This window comes from Prionailurus viverrinus, chromosome B3 (assembly GCF_022837055.1).
Source record: "Prionailurus viverrinus isolate Anna chromosome B3, UM_Priviv_1.0, whole genome shotgun sequence".
NCBI classification, from domain to species: Eukaryota; Metazoa; Chordata; class Mammalia; order Carnivora; family Felidae; genus Prionailurus; species Prionailurus viverrinus.
Window position 1 is genome coordinate 100,925,841 of NC_062566.1, and position 7,155 is coordinate 100,932,995.

General features: G+C 39.9%; 1 non-coding gene across 1 annotated transcript; it reads right to left on the reverse strand.

Annotated features, from left to right (window-relative positions):
* Positions 1-4,181: 4,181 nt before the first annotated feature.
* On the reverse strand, positions 4,182-4,254 carry TRNAK-CUU (transfer RNA lysine (anticodon CUU)). Its single transcript has one exon. It is a non-coding gene; the product is annotated as a tRNA-Lys (tRNA).
* Between the last annotated feature and the right edge of the window lie 2,901 nt (positions 4,255-7,155).

Genomic DNA, 7,155 nt, shown 5'->3' on the forward strand with positions numbered 1-7,155 from the left:
TTATTTTATTCTTTCCACGTGCCTGTGAAAATACGTATACACCTATTTCTGAAGAATGTACTCATATTTCTTAAGCCAGAGTAGGACTTGATACATTTCCTGGTCTATATATCCCATGTCCATTCTTACTCATAGTTTACTCATTTTGATTGTCCTTTTCTGGGTGCTTCCTAGTTTTGCCATATGCTTTTTGTGTGAAGATACCAGCTCCAGCTGATACTTGAAAGAGCTGGCTCCTGGCATGAAGAATAGGAAAGTGTGTGTGTGTGTGTGTGTGTGTGTGTGTGTGTGTGTGTGTGTGTGTTTTAAAAACACTTCTGGCTATACTTCATCACCACAAGACTAGTAGCACAAGACTGAGTAGCAGAAGACGAAGATTCGTTTAGTATTTATTGGTCTGTCCACTTTGCATCTAGTGGTTTTAGACACTGTAAATGCTGCAATAATGAGACCTGAGCCTTTGCCCTTAGGAGGTTGTCAGGTTAATAGAAGTGGATGGTGCAAACTGATGACAGACAGAATGTGCTAGCAGCCATAAGGGTATTGGTTTCTTGTTACTGATGTAGATAATCCTGACCAGAGAGTTGAAGGAAGCTTCATAGAGGAGGCTGTTGCCCTTGTTCCTGAAGGATGAATAGAATTTTAACTGGAGTTATTCTAGTCTATGTGAACTGAATTCTCTACACAAAGTCTTAAAACATTTGGCATGGAGATGAGGCATTGCGAATTATAATTTAGGATGAGGTCATGAAGAACTTGAAAACCATATTAAAAGCAGCAAATAAAACTATGAAAGATCAATTTTGCCGTCCAGTTTCCTAATGGATTCATTCTGAAAAGTGAGATTCTTTTATCCTCTGGACCTGCCAGTCTTCCACAGCACCCTTTCCCCAAAAGTAGTCATCTTCCCCAGAAGCACATCTCTGGAATATAAACTTCATGAGACAAAGCCCCTTTATTTCTTAGCTTTGAAACCTCTCAGTGGGATTGCCAGGAGTAGGTATACCATTAGTTGTTAATAGTATTGATTCGCTGTTGATTAAGTTTCTTTTTTTTTTTTTTTTAACAAGACAGCGAGAGGGAGGGCGGGGCAGAGAGACAGGGAGAGAAAATCCCAAGCAGGCTCCATGCTGACAGTGCAGAACCCAATGCGGGGCTTGGACCCACAAACTGCAAGATGGTGACCTGAGCCAAAATCAAGAATCGGACGCTCAGCTGACTGAGCCACCCACATGCCCCATGGATTCACTACTGTATTAACATTATCTTTTTCGTAGTAAACTTAATTTTTAAAATTTTATTGAATTTGAGTTATTTACGAGAAGTTTTCAACACTGAATAAGATGAAAAATAAGATCTCTGACTGAAATAGAGCTTTATAGGTATCTGGCTATAAAGTGATAGACACCTACCAGTTGAGTTTAAAGAATGGAGCCCCCTGTTAGGTGTTGAATTGTGTGCCGCAGAAAAGTAACGTTGAAGTCCTAACCTCCAGTATCTCTGAATATGATGACCTTACTTGGAAATAGAGTCTTTGCAGATGCAATCAAATTAAGATGTCATTTTGGTAGACGCCAATCCCATATGACTGGTATCCTTATAAGACGAGGGAAATGCCATGAGACAGATACACAAGGAGAAAACAGGTATTAACCAAGGCAGAAATTGGAGCTCCGCCCCTACAAGTCCAGGCCCACCAGGGGTTGCTGGTGACTCCAGAAAGCTAGGAGAAAGAAGCCTACAGCAGGTTCATTTCCGTTTTAAGCCACCAGTTGTGATAGTTGGGGATGGCAGCCCTAGGAAATGAATACACCCTACTTAATTCAGCAGTTCAGCATATATTTATTGAACATCTGCTGGAAGCTAATTTAGGCGCTTGAGTTACATTAGTGAGCAAAGACAAAAAGCTGTCGTTCCAAGGGGTAGAGAAAGTAAAGAATCAGATACTAACACAGTAAGTTAGAAGGTAAGAGCAGTTATGGGGAAAACAATGTAGGGTAAAGTGGGTGGTGGGCTAGTTGCCGATGAGAACAGTGGTTGGCTCATTCATTATTTGAAGAAAGAAATTAGGCAAGTGTAAATTTATATTAGGCCTCTGCCCATGGTTGCTGACACAGAGATCCTAAAACCCTTGTAATTTCCTGTGTGATGGGGGTGTTAGGAGCATTACACCAAATGCCTAAGAATTTCTTTGGTTAATAGGAGTGTCTTTTTTTCCTAATGAGGCAATTCTTGGAGGGCTCCGGGATCACTTCAGGATGAGGGCTGGTCACCAGAAATCTCCAAGCCATGATTAGAAGCTTAGAATTTTCACATACACATGCAAATACACCATGTCTTCTAGGGAGAGGAGAGGGACAGGAAATCATGCCTACCTCATGAAACCTCCATTAATAATCCCTAACCTACAGGGTTCAGAGAACTCCCAGGATGGTGAACACATCCACATACTGCCAGGATGATGAGCTGGGAGACAGTATGGAAGGTCTGAGCTTTCCCATCCATACCTTGCCTTATGCACCTCTTCAACATGGTTGTTCTGAGTTGTAGCCTTCAAAATAAACCAGGAATAAGCAAACTGTTTTCCTGAGTTCTGTGAGCCATTCTGGGAAGTAATCAACCTGGAGGATTGTGAGACTCCCCGGCTGATGGTCACCTGGTCAGAAGTGCAGGAGGCCTGCACTTACCCTTGTCATCTCACAGAATATCCACTTTAGACAAATTGGTCACTCTCCAACTGGGAACAGCAAACATCCTCTTGCCACCTGAGTGACTTTGTCAATTTCAGCTTTTATCTCTCCTGTGGTCTGCTTTCCCTATAGATAGGTTTTATTAACAACATAGAATTGCCCTTGAGAACACCCAATCCAGAAGGGGCCCTCACTTGTTAGGACTCCCCACCCCTGCAATATTAACCAAGTAAAGCCCAGATCCTATAATAGGTTCTTTCTAATACCCTCTTAACAGACACCCCACATCCCTCCATGCAATGTGTATTAAGCCAAATATTATTTATTTTGTTTATTATTATTATTATTATTATTTGAAGGGGATTGTCAGCATTAAGAGATGGGAGAAGAAGGGTGAGCACGGAAGACTGCAGAGAAATAGAACGGTAACCTGCGGGAAAATTAGGTCAGTTTTTACTCTGTTTTAAGATAAATAACAGCACGTTTGTTTGTTGGGGCGGGGGGGGGGGGGGAGAGGGAGAGGGAAAAATTGGTCGTTTAGTAGGAGGAACACCGGTGGATAACATGCGGAGGTAGGGGCCGGGTGGTCCGGATGGGGTTGCCTTCCGTGAAACGCGGCTCGTTCCCCTCCCGGCGGGGTCCGGGAGCTCCGGGAACCTGCCTCCTGCCGGCGGTCCCGCCCGCGTGCTTTCTGCTGCTGCGGTCAAACGTCTCAGTGAAGAAGGCAGAGATCCTGCCTCCCCAGATACCGAACTGCCTCTCCGAATTTTCACATCTCCGTTCTTTTGTGCTTCTGGCCCAAAGAGCCTCACCTTTAACAGAATGCTAACTTCCTAATTTCCACCCAATTGGATGGATGGATCCCAAGCACAGTCCCAGGAACAATGGAAGAAACCTTGCAGAGGCACCGTCAGTGCAGATGCCAACACGGAAAGAAACGTTTCTCACGGCATGTTTGTTTCTCCAGGGGATAGTCCTCGCTCGCACCCCCCCCCCCCGCCCCTTTCCTCAGGACACGCCCTATACTGAGAGGAAGAAAAAGTAAAATAAACATAGACGTGAAGGAAGACATTTTCTCCCAAGTCCTCCCCCACCTATCCATCCGCCCGCCAACTGCTTTTACGTAGGATCTCTTAGTTCTTGAAAGCTGCCAAAATTGGGGTTCGTAATTTTGTTCCCATAAAAGGAAAAATCGCCCTCTACCAACAACTATGCAAGTATGCATAGGAACACGGAAAACCAGTCTCAACTTTAAACTGTAACCTTTCGGCTTCGTCTGTGCTCTAAGGAGGTGGTTCAGCATCGCTGAAAATCATTTGATTTCAAATGTGCAAGCGTAGCTCGAGAGCGGTTTCGTTTGCCAAATGGTCTTTTTTCCATAGATTTGCTTAAAGCATTAATTCAGTTTAGAGAACTCTTCTTAGTTATGATGATTTGAAGGAACCCCAAAATATTTCAAGGGGAAATAGAATTAAAGCCCAAAAGCTTCTGCGCCCAACGTGGGGCTCGAACCCACGACCCTGGGATTAAGAGTCCCATGCTCTACCGACTGAGCTAGCCGGGCGCCTGTGAAACAGCGCTGTTTTTCTGTCTCTTGATCAGTGTTCAACTACACTTGGTTTTACTTCTCTATATTACTTTTTACTTATAAAAATTTTTGTATCATTATTAAATATGCAATTCCGAATTCTTTTTAAGAATTCTTTAAAAACATTTCTTTAATTTTACTTTTAATACTTTTATTTTGTGTGTCTCCCAAGATCACTGAAAACTTACGAGAGTCTGTATTATTAGAATCATTGACTCTTTTTTAAGTGTTTTAAAATATTTACTGCCCAATATGTTATGTTTTTTACAGAAACACTTAAGGCTATCTGCCTTCTATCAAATGGCAGATTGGATTCCTACAATTTGGGGCGCAGCATTAGTAAACTAAGTCCAACCTCTATGACGTTAGTTTCACGGAAGAACAGTAGCGCTTAGCTAATTTTCCTTTAATGAGATCTAGTCAAGGAAAGTTAAATTGAAGAAGGGGATTCTGGTTCAATTAAAATAAGGTCTCTTTCGGTAACTGCCTGACGATGGAGACATAGGACCCTCAGGGGTTGTTATTACCATCCGATTCAAATGACAGAAGCTGGGAGGAAAGGATTATAGAGTCACTGAATCCTACAGTAAAGATTATTAATTCTAAGAGGAAAAGAGAAGAACGGACTTTGATCAAATTTTGACAAGCCGAGACAATGGATTAATCTCCTATGGAAATATACATATCCTGAAATATTAGTGAACTTCTTTAGACAAGGAACTCTGCAAATCGCTGTGATGGGGGCCATCTAAAGTCTAATTGTATGTAACAAAGAATAAAGAATTCTTAAATTTCAGTATTTAGAAATTTAACGCATTGGCCATCACTTTTTCTGAGCTACTTAATTAAGAAAATAATTAGGTATGGCATAAAATAATATTATATATTTAAGTACTCAAAGTATGCCTAGGATTTAAGTAGAATATTTAAAAATTCAAGCCTAAAATATTAAAATACAATTATTCACTAACAGTTTTTATTCTTGCAACTGCAAATTATGTTTTGTTTTGGTTTTTTATAAGTTGGCAGAATGTACCTGGGGAATGAATTTGTATTTATTGGCATTTTCAACACATTCATTAAGTGGCTACCATACACAAAACACTGTGTTATGTTTTCTAATAGATGGATGTATAAAACAGATTGTGATAAACTTAAAAAGCTTACTGTAAGAAAGATATGTGTAAATTACATACCAATTTTATATCCACTACTTCCAAAGGTAATTTGGAGTAATTTAATAAAAACAAATAAATCCATACCCACCCCTTTTAAGTTTTCTAATGAATCAGGCAAATACTCAAAGAACTTGGAACCATGATTCAATGCATTCCTCCAAGATACAAGACAAATTAACAGTCCAGCCCCCAAATAGGCAATTCATCTGACAAGTTCAGAAAGGGCACCAAAATCTTAATTATTAATGAAAATATAGTAGGCACTAGGCACTCAAATAATGCTTATCGTACACAAGTAGTTAAGTTAGTTAAAAGTTTAACTGAACTTCTAACCAATTTAAAGTACTTGTAGTTGACCTCCAAAATGAACCCTCCTAAGACTATATTCTTCAGTTTTCTTCAGCACTTTATTGGCTTACCCTGGTCAAAATACCCTTGTTAAAACCCCTCATCAAAAAAATGCAACTAGAATATTTCTTTTTTTTTTTTTCCTTATTTATCATCAATGGTTCTTTTTTAATTTTTTTTTTAATTTTAACATTTATTCATTTTTGAGAGACAGAGTATGAGCAGGGGAGGGGCAGAGAGAGGGAGACACAGAATCCAGAATCTGAAGCAGGCTCCAGGATCTGAGCTCAGCACAGAGCCCAATGCGGGGCTTGAACCCACCAACTGTGAGATCATGACCTGAGCCAAACTCCAGAGACGTGTTGAGTAAGAAGTTGCTGTGGCCAAGGTCAATGAGGTTTTTGCCTGCTTTCTCCTCAAGGATTTTGATGGCTTCATGTCTTACATTTAGGTCATCCATTTTGAGTTTATTTTTGTGTATGGTGTAGGAAAGTGGTACAGGTTCATTTTTCTGCATGTTGCTGTCCAGTTTTCCCAGAACCACTTGCTGAAGAGACTGTCTTTCTTCATTGGATCGTTTTTCCTGCTTTGTCAAAGATAAGCTGGCCATACGTTTGTGGGTCCATTTCTGGGCTCTCTATTCTGTTCCATTGATCTGAGTGTCTGTTTTTGTGCCAGTAATATACTGTCTTGATGATTACAGCTTTGTAGTATAGCTTGAAGTCTGGGATTGTGATGCCTCCTGCTTTGGTTTTCTTTTTCAAGTTTGCTTTGGCTATTCGGGGTCTTTTCTGGTTCCATACAAATTTTAGAATTGTTTGTTCTAGCTCTGTGAAGAATGCTGGTATGATTTTGATAGGTATTGCATTGAATATGTAGATTGCTTTGGATAGCATTGACATTTTAACAATATTTGTTAAATATTGGAGCATGAGATATTTTTTCCATTTTTTTTGTGTCTTCTTAAATTTCTTTCATAAGCTTTCTATAGTTTTCAGTGTATAGATTTTTCACCCCTTTGGGTAGATTTATTCCTAGATATTTTATGGGTTTTGGTGGCAACTAGAATATTTCAATGAAGGATAGGTAAATTAAATGGCTAGTCTTCCAAATAAATTCAAAGCTTTTATCCATTTGTTCAAGAATAAAAACTAACCATTAATTATAATGCTTCGTTAGCAGAAAGAAGCAACTGAAACTCTTCCTTCTCCCTTTTTTTTACATTCAGTATTTCAGCAAGCCCTATATACCGAAAATCCATCAACACATTTCTACTTCCACTGCCACTACCGCTGTCCAAAACACTCTCCATTACTTCTTGCTCAAAGACTGCAATAGCTTTCCAAATAGT